At 40.2% G+C, this 12,380-nt stretch overlaps 2 long non-coding RNA genes across 5 annotated transcripts in view; one reads left to right on the top strand and one right to left on the bottom strand.

The window, feature by feature from the left end:
- LOC141577139 (uncharacterized) overlaps positions 1–12,380 on the top strand; it is a 440,247-nt gene that overhangs the window by 180,584 nt on the left and 247,283 nt on the right. The gene's annotated exons all lie outside the window — the stretch shown is intronic.
- On the bottom strand, positions 1,993–9,914 carry LOC141575433 (uncharacterized). Its single transcript, XR_012503015.1, has 3 exons — positions 9,682–9,914; positions 7,009–7,123; positions 1,993–2,065 (listed from the first exon to the last, which is right to left on the bottom strand). It is a non-coding gene; the product is annotated as an uncharacterized LOC141575433 (long non-coding RNA).

Below are 12,380 nucleotides of genomic sequence, written 5' to 3' on the forward strand. Positions count from 1 at the left end.
AAGAGAAAGGACAAAAACCACATGATCATCTCAATAGATGCAGAAAACTTTTGATAAAATTCAACACCCATTTATGATAAAAATTCTCACCAAAGTGGGTATTGAGGGAACATATCTCAACATCATAAAAGCTATAGATGACAAACCTACAGCCAGCATAGCACTCAACGGTGAAAACCTCAAAAGATTCCCACTAAAATCTGGGACAAGTCAAAGATGCCCACTATCACCACTCTTATTCAACATAGACTTGGAAGTCCTGGCCACAGCATTCAGGCAAGTAACAGAAGTAAAAGGGGTCTAAATTGGAAAAGAAGAGGTAAAAGTGTCACTATATGCAGATGACATGACAATATATATAGAAAACCATAAAAGGTCCACACAAAAACTACCAGAGCTGATCGAAGAATATAGCAAAGTAGCAGGTTACAAGATTAATGTTCAAAAATCAGTTGCATTTCTTTACACAAATGATGAATCAACAGAAAAAGAAAGTAAAGAAACAATCCCCTTTAAAATAGCACCCAAAGTAATAAAATATCTAGGAATAAATCTAACCACAGACGTGACAGAATTATACACAGAAAACTATAAAGCATTGGTGAAGGAAATTAAAGAAGACTTTAAAAAATGGAAAGGTATCCCATGCTCTTTGATTGCAAGAAGCAATATTGTTAAAATGGTCACACTGCCCAAGGCAATCTACAGATTTAATGCAATCCCTACCAAATTAACCTGGACATATTCCATAGAACTAGAACAAATCACAATAAAATTTATATGGAACCATCAAAGACATAGAATTTCCAGGGCATTACTGAAGAAAAAAAGAAAGAGGCTGGAAGAGTAACTCTCCCAGACTTGAGACAATACTATAGACATACAGTCGTCAAGACAGCATGGTATTAGTACAAAAACAGACATATAGCCAAATGGAACAGAATAGAGAGCCCAGAAATGAACCCAAATATTAAGGTCAACTAATATTCAACAAAGGAGGCAAGAATATACAATGGAATAAAGACAGTCTCTTCAGCAAGATAAACATAAGACAAGATACAATAAAATTCCTAGGAGAAAATACAGGCAAAATATCTGACATACATCTCAGAAATCTTCCCCTAGGGCAGTCTACCCAAGCAATAGAAATAAAAGCAAGAATAAACAAATGGGACCTAATGAAACTTACAAGCTTCTGCACAGCAAAGGACACCTTAAGTAAAACAAAAAGACAACCTACAGAATGGGAGAACATTTTTGCAAATGAAACTAACAAAGGCTTGATCTCCAGAATATATAAGAAGCTCATATGACTTACAGAGAAACAACCAAATAACCCAATCCAAACATGGGCAGAAGACCAAAACAAGCAATTCTCCAAGGAAGATATACAAATGATCAATGGGCACATGAAAAATGCTCAATATCACTAATTATCAGAGAAATGCAAATCAAAAGTACAATGAGGTATCACCTCAAACCAGTCAGAATGGCCATCATTCAAAAATCCACAAATGACATATGCTAGAGAGGCTGTGGACAAAGGGAAACCTCCGACACTTCTGGTGGGAATGCAGTTTGGTGCAGCCACTGTGGAATAGGTATTGAGTTTCCTCAAAAGACTAGGAATAGAATTGCCATATGACACAGGAATCCCACTCCTGTGCATATATCCTGAAGGAACCCTACTTCAGGATGACAGCTGCACCCCAATATACATAGCAGCACTATTTACAATAGCCAAGACATGGAGATAGCCTAAACGTCCATCAACGGATGACTGGCTACAGAAGTGGTATATTTATACAATGGAAAACTACTCGGCTATAAAAACTGACAATATAGGGCCATTTGCAGCAACGTGGATGCTCCTGGAGAATGTCATTCTAAGTTAAGTAAGCACCGTAACAAGGAATAAAGAGAAGTTACCTCTAAGTACAGTTATTTTGATTAAAATTTACATACAGAAAGCAAGTCACCCCCACTACTGCTGCCAGGAGGAGCATCTGAATGTAATAGCCCAGCCCAAGCAAAGTAGATTCCGACCTTCTCTCCGTAGAATTTCCTGCAGAAAGACAGAAGGTAGTTTCAGAAGAAACACATATTCACTCTGTAGCTTCATCCTCATATTAATTTCTTTTTTCTTTGTTTTTTGGTGGGGCATAATTAGGTTTATTTATTTGTTTTTTAATGGAGGCATTGGGGATTGAACCCAGTACCTCATGCATGCTAGGCATTCACTCTACCACTGAGTTATACCCTCCTTCCATCATACTAATTTCTGATTCTAAATCAAGGGGGCTTTAAGTTTAAACCTCTGACTCAATTCACACTTAAAACATATGCGTTTTCACAGCAGCCCCCAAATTCTACCGTGAAATAAGTATTTTACGTATCATAGAAATACAGATCACTGGTTCACCTGCTGAAGAGAGATAAATGAGAACAGAGCAAAGGAGGGGACGAGGCCGACTCCGGAGCAGATGCAGGGGATCATCACCACTCACTGGACAGTCTGGCACATTCAACAAATCCCACCAAAGATCATTCTTAACAGGCTTGACACAAGTGGACTTCAACTACTGGCTCAGTCATCTGCGTCTGCCTTATCTCGGGAACTTCCCTGGAGCAAATGCAACGTAAACCACAGATAATAAGGAAATGGCTGATAATGATAACAACTGGGAGTGCAATGTCTCTCTGACAAAATATTTATAAAACTCATGTGGGAATGGGAGAGGGCAGGAGGGATGTGGCTGAGTAAGGAACTGCCCTGTATTCTTTGTATCTAGCACGTCGGCTGTTCCTAGGTTTCAAAAACCCTTCAATGTTACTCAGTTAATCTGGAGTAGACGGAACAGGCCAGGGAGACAAGATTAGAAGAAAGGAGGCAGGGCACGAAGTGGTGCCAGGCTGGTCCTGAAAGGGAGACAGACACAGACAGGCAGACACAGAGGGCTTAGGGATGAGGCGGAACAATGAGGCGGCGGCTCAGGTGTGTTTGCTGCTGCTGATACTTCCCTCAGCTGGAGCACTGCTGACGCAGCAGTGCTGGGTAAAACCTGTGACTTTCCTCAGCTCTGAGTTCTCTCGGAAGCTTCTGGCTCAGTCTGGAGCTGAGATGAGCTCCGAGGGCCTAGCCTAGGGGGGACTCAGCTCTGAGAACAGCCTGGAGTCCTGAGAAACTTCACGCAGGAACCCCTAGGGCTGGACCAGCGCTCACAGGCTGCTGTGAGACCAGCTCCATCGTCAGAGACCTGGGCGTGGACCATTCCATGGGGAAAATGGCTGAGCCCGATGCCAAATCAGATAGGAGGGACAAAGTGTGTTCATTCTCATGTGACTGGTCTTTGTGGCCTGGCTCACAGATGGCAGGCTCAGGATGGTGTCTGGCAGAGAAAACCCTGGCAATGGGTTTGAGATGTCTTGGACTCTTTCTTGTTAAGCTTTTTGTAATACATTCTTATCAACTATCCATCCTGAAAATGCCACATTCAAAACTGAAAGAATGTTAGAAGTTGCTTGCTCCAACTGGCCAATGGTAAACACACCCTGCTACAGTTAGAGAGCTGGTCAGGCAGCCTCTGCCTGCATATTTACAATGACGGAGTGTTCATTACTTCCAAAGGTTACATGTCGGCAAGAATGTCAGAAAGAATTTTTGAACCTTAAACAGATGTCTGCCCCCTAGTCCTTGCTGAAAGGCTAGAAATAATGAGGATCCCTTCAAATGTAGTTTTGTCTGATTGTTATCTCTCTCTGTCAAAAACACCCCAATTCTTAACATCAATTTTTCAAAATTCAGCTTTGATTTCTTTTTATCAAACTTATACCATACATTCATTAAAGAGTCAAACAGTTCTCGAACACCGATTGTAAAAAGGAGCAGTTCCCAACAACCACCCCATTTCCTGGTCAGAAGCAACAATGTTCAGCTCCTACTGCTGACTCTTGGAATAAAAACTCCCTATTTCTGACTAATATCCTTGTAACACAGCCTACTGACTTTTTCAGCTTTATGTATCACCTATTTAACTTTCTATTTTGGAAAATGAATATTAAGCTCTCTTTCAAACCACATCTCCTCTACACACCCAAACCTTCATTCTTCCAACCTTTTGATACAAATACATTATAATTTTGATCAGCTCAGTATCCTTGCTTTACATTATTAGGACTCTGTACAGACTGTTCACAGCTGTAGCAATTTGTCTGCTAGGCTTACTTTCTTATTCCCTACTTTGTTTTTCCTGGAGTTAATAATTGTCTTGGTGGTTCATAGCTTAGATTTGTCTGCGCTTAACAATTCAACCCCATACATTCTCCTAATGAATAACTTTCTCAATACTTTCCAATTCATTGTCTACAAAATTTCATCTCCTTGAATAAATCTCTTCAGATCTCCTTCAACCTGGATTAACGACATGCTAGTCTTGTCACAGAGCTCAAGGGGCAACTAGTGGGAAGCAACAAGGGAATACATGGACCAGGAGAAGGGAACAGATCAACATAATTTCCTTCACAAAACATACTTAAAATAGTGGGAAAATTGTTTTCTTTACAAACACAAACACACACACCAACCCCAAAATCCCATAAAGAATGATTAAATAGCCATCAAACCCATTGCCCTGCCATCAAATTCTGTATAACATAAAACAAAAATAACAGAAGGAATATATCATATAAATATGAATCTCAAGGGGGATGGGGTACACTCAGTGGCAGAGTGTGTGCTCAGCAAGCATAAGGTCCTAGATTCAATCTTCAGTACCTCTATTAGAAAAAAAACATTAGAAACAATAGAAAAATGTATCAACTTTAAATATTTACAAATATATAAACTTCCTCTTTTAAAACTGTTCTACAGGATAATCCGGGTTAATGAGAAAGTGCCTCTTCATGACTGTGATCCTGCTGATAATTGTGGGAGGAAATTAGAGTATGACCACATGAAATAAAATCCCTTATGAAATAATGATCCCGGGTGACAATCATTATTGGCTGCTGTCATCACAAAAAAGAGAGTCAACTGGTCATTATGTACCTTATGACAGGAGTACAAAACTTCATATAACAAATATTCTTGCACAAATTTGAACCTCGTTCAGATCAAGCTTTTAGGGGAGGATCAAATCACTTAGCTAAAGCCAATACATAGGATGGAGAAATAAGTCTAACCACAGGGGAGAATGAAATCAACCAAACAGGAAATAGAGAAATCCCTCAGCAATTTCAAGGAAAATGAGAAACAGGAAAATTATAGATTAGAACCCACTTGAGAGATATGCTAGCTGCAATGTGTGAACTTAGTCTGGATCCTGATTTCAACCCCAAAACTGCTTAAAAGTGTATTTTTGTGACAATCAGGGAATTATTTTGTAACCCTAAAAAAAATGAATATTCCAATTGTATTTGAAAGAGACCTTGTCATTTCACTAATGAAAGGTTAAGCTACGTAGGATTGCCTTCAAAATGATCCCGAAGTGGGGGAGGGGAAGAGGTGGAGATGAAAGTTGCAACAACAGTGACTCTGAGTTGATAATTCTGGAGATGGGTGACTGATACAGACAGGCTGGCTGTGCTGTTCTCTCTACTTCTGTACGTGTTTGAATCTTTCCATAAAATGTGAAACAAACAAAAAGACTTCAGTGATTTAAAACCCTCACTTGGAAGGTTAAGAGGTTTGCCCAAGTAGGTGGGCATCTGAATGGGGCACTGAGATTAGGAAGATCAGGCACCTGGCTCCAGGCCGACCTGGGGCTACCTTGACCCTTCTCTTCTCCTCACCATCCACAGCCAGCCCATAACTGCATCCTGTCAGCTCCACTCCCCAAACGCATTCTCCCTGGCTCCCACCATCTCTCATCTGGCCCACTCCAAGAGCCTCCGACCAGGCCTCCCTGCTTCCTGGGTCCCTGCAATTCATTCTCCACATTATCTTTGCAAATTGTGAGAGAAAATTACCTTAGTGCTTAAACTATCATGACTGCTTCTCACTGCACTTAAGAGTCTACACTACTTTCCGTGCTCCTGATGCCCTACTAAACCTCGCATCTCATCACTCTCACCAGCGTTGGCTCCAGTATCTCCTCAAACCTGCTGAGCACATTTGTGCCTCGGGGCAATGGACAAGCTGCCTCTATTCCTGGGGTGACTTATCCCAGATCCTCAAAGACCAGCCTCCTTATCACCATCTCAGCTCACATGTAACCTTCTCAAAGATAGCTTTCTTGACTCCATTTCCCCCAAGTCTCCCATCTCAACACTGTATTATTTCCTTCATTTCAATCTGAAATTGTTTCCTTATTAGCCCGATTATTTTTGTTTGCTCAGTTGTCCTTGGCCTCCCTCCTCCCAGCAGCCTTGCACAAACAGCATAAGCTCCCGGGGAGCAGCCGGCGCTGATGCTCTGAGAATACACATGCTGAGCGCGACATTACAGTCACGTGGTGTAGTGAAACGGTGTCGAACAGCAGATAGAGCTAAGCAGTGAGAATACTTCTCTTATTTTATAATTTAAGTGAAACCTAACATTTACTCCTGTTTAATGAAGAATTTGGTAGGTCTTTGTTCCCAGTTCCTGGACGGCAACCCCTAAAGCCTTGAAATTTCCCAAGATAGGAGTGTCTTTACTATTCATGGTGGACCCTTGGATGGCTTGTGTTCATGAGATAACTCAGGATGGGGACTGGCCAGCCAGAGACACCAACCATGTGATTAGAGGAGTGGGGCTTTGAGCTTTGTGACAAGTGACTGACCATCAGGAGAGGTAGGGGCTCAAATGTTAGGGCTTTGACTTACAGTTAGTGTTTGGGGTAGCCATGTCAGTAGTGACCCAATAAATCATGTCTTTGTAATAAAGTCTCCAGTAAAAACTTGGGGCAACAAAGCTCAGAGCTCCTGTGAGCTTCCTGGTTGGTAACACTCTTGGAGGACTGTCACACTCAGAAGCCATGAGGGCAACCCTGAGCCCTTCCCACTGGAGTGCTCTCCACAACAGCTCACCTGATGAGATCTAAGGGCTGCTTCTTGTCTATGCTTCGAGGAGGAGCACATTCCCTGTACAGAAGGCCCTGTTCGCTGGGGCAGCTGAGGTCCTCTGATGGAGGCTGAAGTTGCACTGGGAAGCAGAAGCAAACAGGTGAGCGTCACTGTCACCACGTGTTCACATGTTCTGCTAATAAAATGTGGTGCTAACACTTTGTGGTCATTTGTAAATAAGGGGCCCTCCTTTGCCAGAAGGGATGGAGGTACCATATAATTTTTCATAATTCTCACCGAGGATTAATACTAACCCCTTGAGGGTCATTTGCAAACGTGGCTGGAAAGGAACACTTGGATGTTACAGTCCTGGGACCACCGTGGGTACCTGGTGAGGGCCTTGCAGATGCTTAATGTCCTACAACCGGGCCAGTCTTCCACAGCAAAAAAAACTACGCCACCCAAGTGCCCAAACTGCTTCAGTGGAGGCAACAGCCCCCTCCTTGGACACCCAGAGGAACCTGGAATCTGGCTGTTTAGGGGCAGGGTCAATTCTAAAACCCAGGCTTTTTTGTCCCCACAATTCAGTAGTTATTCGGTGACAGCACATGGAATATAAACAATAAAGAAACTTGACATGATGTTATATATTTAGCTTACTCAAGAAACAAAATTTAAATCCAGTCATTCTCCTTCCCACCTGACCTACTTTCCTTTCTCCTGTACTAGAACCAGATTATTACCACCCAGCCTTAGCATGGGTCCTGACTCCACTTACCTCCCTCCCAAACACCACATGAGATGATTCCTCAGCCTGGATGTGGAACCAGCAATTACAACAGGCTTTAGTGGAAAAGAAATGGTTGTGTGCAGATGCCAACTAAACACTGTAGAATCCTGGTGTCCCACATTAGTAATCATGACAGCTGTTTGCAAGTGTCCCCAAAGTTCATTTCAGACTCTCACTGCTAATTTTGCTGGGATATAAATATGAAACATGTGGACTGCTGGGCTGGACTGCTATGCTGAGTCTCTGATCCAGGAAGCTCAGTGTCTGCTCCCTGCAACCAGCTCCCTGTTCTGTTCATGCATGTGCATCAAGCAGCTGTTTAGTGTCCATTTTAGTATCTTAGACAGTGCATTTCAGTATGGTCTTCATCCACAAATACGTGTACCACACAGTAGTAATGATCAATCTCAGTCTTTGCTTTCTTTTGTCTTAGAGAGTCAGATAAACGGATAGCAAGGTAACAAAGTCATAGAGCGCTATAATATAGTATTTCCTTTATTTCAATGACAGGATTTATTTAAAGAGCTTAGATATAACATCTTTGCATTTATGGCATCATTTAGCGTCTGAAGCTCTTACATTTTACAAACTTCATTTCATGCGAGATGTTGTCAGTTAGAGAAGTGCTTCTGAATTTGAGGGGTTGCTTTCATCTCAGATGGAGTCCCTAAAAAATGTCAAAACTCTGCAGTATTGTCATCATGACAAGAACTCAGACAGATGAAATTTGGAAAGCCCTGTGATTTACTAGTGCACAGACAGAAAATGGTATTTCAGAGGGAAAAAGCCTGAATTACAGAAAATGATAAATGAAATGGTCTAACATGCATTTCCCTTACAAAGAACTAATACTTCTTTGGTTGATAATAACATCTGTCAGTAATTATGAAAAGAGCTGGCAAATGCATAGTACTTACTATTAGCCAGGGCTGTTCTAAAATTCAAGCAGATTCATTAATCCCCATAGCATCTCTACGAGGTGGGTACTATTATTATCCCCATTTTATTGATGAGGAACTTGATAAACACAGAGGCTAAATGACTTTTACAAGGTAGACAGCGAGAAACCAGCACAAGTGTTCCAGCCTGAGTCTATGCTCTTGGCCACTTCTACCTTTTTTTTTTTTTTTTTTTTTGGTGGCAGGGAGATAATAAGGTAATTCTGGTGGGGGGTGGGGAGGTAATTAGGGTTATTTGTCTATTTTAGAGGAGGTGTTGGGGGCTGAACCCAGGACTTTATGCGTGCTAAGCATGGGCCCCATCACTTGAGCTGTACCCTCACCTCTCGAGTCTATGCTCTTAGATGCTAATCCACACTGCCCCACATGGTAACTCTGGGGGAACTACAGTTCATTCATTCACCCACTTGTTAAACTCAGCCTTCCTGGTGCCTGGGATTCAGCAGTGAACAAGACAACATGGTTCCTGCCCTAAATGTGCTTGTCGACTCCTGACATATTATCTTCATTTTACCCAGGAAGTAACAAGGTCAAGAAGACTCACCTTTTCCTGTTAACACCGGAGGATACATGAAGTGCTTTATTTCATTTCTGCCATTTGACTTACACCATGGGAAGGGAAAGCTGCCTTGCAGATCCTGGAGCTCACAAGCCAGTTAATCCTGAATTTTTTTTTAAAACTGTCCCTTACTTGATACTTGATCTGAGAAAGGATGAAGTAAACCTAAATAGATTCTAAGAGAGCGTGTGGTTTATACAGGGTAAATAACCAGCCACTGTTTACTATCCTAACAGGAATCTGTAGGCATATTTCTTTTCTTTCTCTTTTTTCATTTTTATGGGCAGCTTTTAAAAACCAAACCAAACCAACAAAACCAAATCACTTATAATTCAACAGCAGGTTCTAAATCACCCCCAAGACAGCAGCTAAACTCGGTTTAGACTTACAGTGAGGCTCCTGGTGGTTGGATTGATGAATGTATCTCTATCCTGAATATAAAAGTCGTTCACGCAGCTCTTCTCAAATAGGGCAATGAAAAACTCTTGTTCCGGTTGTTGATACTTTCATCCACTTGGAGGACTTTCATAAAACAGCTGAAGGTATCAAAGGCTGAGGACACGGTTTTCAGATGATTGGGATTCAGAGGCAATTTTATGTACAGTATCTCAGCGTATGTACAGAGCACCTCTCACAGGGTGTGTACATTTGCAAATACAAGCTTGTCATCCAAAACCTATATTGGGAGAATGAAAACACAAACCAGGAAACTATTTTCACATTTTTAGTACACAGATTTTTCTTACATTCCTGGTAGTTAAAGCACTTGTGCAAACACACACAGATATGACACTGGTAAAAGTGAAGATATAATGAAAATAGATTTGCAAACCATCATACATTTTTGCCTTAAAGTTAATTTCTTTGTTGAAATTACTGAAAAGTTATTTAAAATCCTTACAATTCATTCATAAAATAACCAATGTTTTAGATGAAGAAAAGTAAACTTGTTAACTTTTAGTCCAAATTAGTAACTAAAAATAGAAACACGAAAAAATTCTTTGCAGGGGCATTGTAATGACAATTTTTTAAATTTCTTAAACCTAGGACTATTTACATATCTGTTCAATATAATGTTAAACAGCCATTAAAAGGGATTTAAAAGAATTATATTTATTAATATGGAATATATAATAAAAGGAAAAAGAAAAAAATGTGAAATAATAATTTTCATTTTTGGAAGGGAAAAATATCTACATTTGAACAAAAAAATGTTTAGAAGGATTTTAAGATTCTTTATGTATAACTAAGGTACAGATGATTTTTAATTCCACTGTTTTTAATTCCATTGGATTTTAATTCCAATGTTCTTTCATTTTCAATTTTGGGGGAAATTTTTATAATAAAAAAACTTTAAAATTGTTCTTGCATAAATACATTAATAGATATATTTATGACTACATTCTCTGGCTATTAAAAAAGATCTCCTAACTTTGGATCTGAAACATACATTCCATAATGCAGATTCTGACTGACTCGCCTCCCAGTCCAGAGCGAAGGCACGGCTAGGGTGACATGTTTCAAATATCATTCCAGGGAACATGCAGGTTCCCAGCCAACGGCTGCAAAGGGACTGACACTGATCTGCTTGCTCCCAGCTGCAGACCATCACAGATGAGTTTAGATTCATAGGCTCAAGTTTTCTCTGTCAAAAGAAATCAGAAAATGTTAGGCTTTTACTTTCACCAAGGGAACAAGAAGTTGTTTGATTTTCTTTTATTAAAAAAAAAACAACAAACCAATTTGAACCTGAAGAAAAGATATTTGCTCAAAATACCACAGTAGCAATGAAGGTGTTCTGGCTGGCAGGGACTTGTTGGATTCCTGTGAGTGCTGGACTCCTCACATGGAATTCCCTTGGCACTCCAGAAGGCCTGTGGTTGTCCCCATGGGTTTGTGGCCATATGTGGTGCACAAAAGTCTCTGGCTTTGCCACAATTTCAAAGCCTTTTTTGGCTTATGAAAGGCTTTGCACTCAAATGGAGTTTTCTTGAGTCCACTCACTGATGTCATTCACCAGAGTTATAGTCCAGATCTGACATTCTAGACTCTTAAAATCTTGCAGACATTCAAATGTTTCAGGTTTGGATGTGTATTCACCTCTGCAGGCCTGGACCAAATTCCATAAAGCCACCCGGACAAGTTCAGCAAAATGCAAAGACATTTTTCTTTCTGCAAGACTGAAATGTCTGTGAAGCTATAAAAACTTCTGCATCTACAAAAATAGGGAACCAACTCATCAATAACATATCTATCCATAATGCATGGACATTTGAAAAAATACTGTATTTACTCCTATTAAATTCTATCTGGCTTTTGCCAAATTGTGTCCTAAACTGTAAGGAAAGTATATAAATGTAGAGAATTTTTGACCTTTTAAGAGAAAAAGGAACCCTCCTACTCGGTTGGTGGGAATGTAAATGTTGCAGCCACCATGGAGGACAGTATAGAGTTTCCTTAAAAAACTGGAAATATACTTCCGTGTGATCCAGCAATCCCATTCATGGGTATATGTCTGGAGAAAAATATAATTCAAAAAGACACATGCACCCCAGTGTTCACAGCAGCACTATTTACAATAGCCAACACACTGAAACAACCCAAATGTTCACTGGCAGATGATTGGATAAAGAAGTTGTGGTATATTATATATATATGTATATTTACATATATACAGGCATATACACACACATATATACACATGAACACACACACACAATGGAATACTGCTCAGCCATTAAAAAATTAAATAATGTCTTTTGCAATAACATGGATGGACCTACAGGGTATTATGCTAAGTGAAATATGTCAGAGAAAGAAAAACAAATATTCTATTTATTAACTTATATGTATATCTAAAAAATAAAACAAATTAATTACTATAATAAAACAGAAATAGACTCACAGGTACACAGAACAGACTGGTGGTTACCAATGGGGAGAAGGAGGAGAGGGAGGCAGGAAGGGGGTAAGGGATTGAGAGGTAAAAAGTACTATGTATAAAATGGATAGGTTATAGGGCTGTATAGGAAAATATACACAGGGAAATATAGCCATTATTTTATGGTGACATTAAATGGAATATAAT

Source organism: Camelus bactrianus, chromosome 3 (assembly GCF_048773025.1).
Source record: "Camelus bactrianus isolate YW-2024 breed Bactrian camel chromosome 3, ASM4877302v1, whole genome shotgun sequence".
Lineage (NCBI taxonomy): Eukaryota > Metazoa > Chordata > Mammalia > Artiodactyla > Camelidae > Camelus > Camelus bactrianus.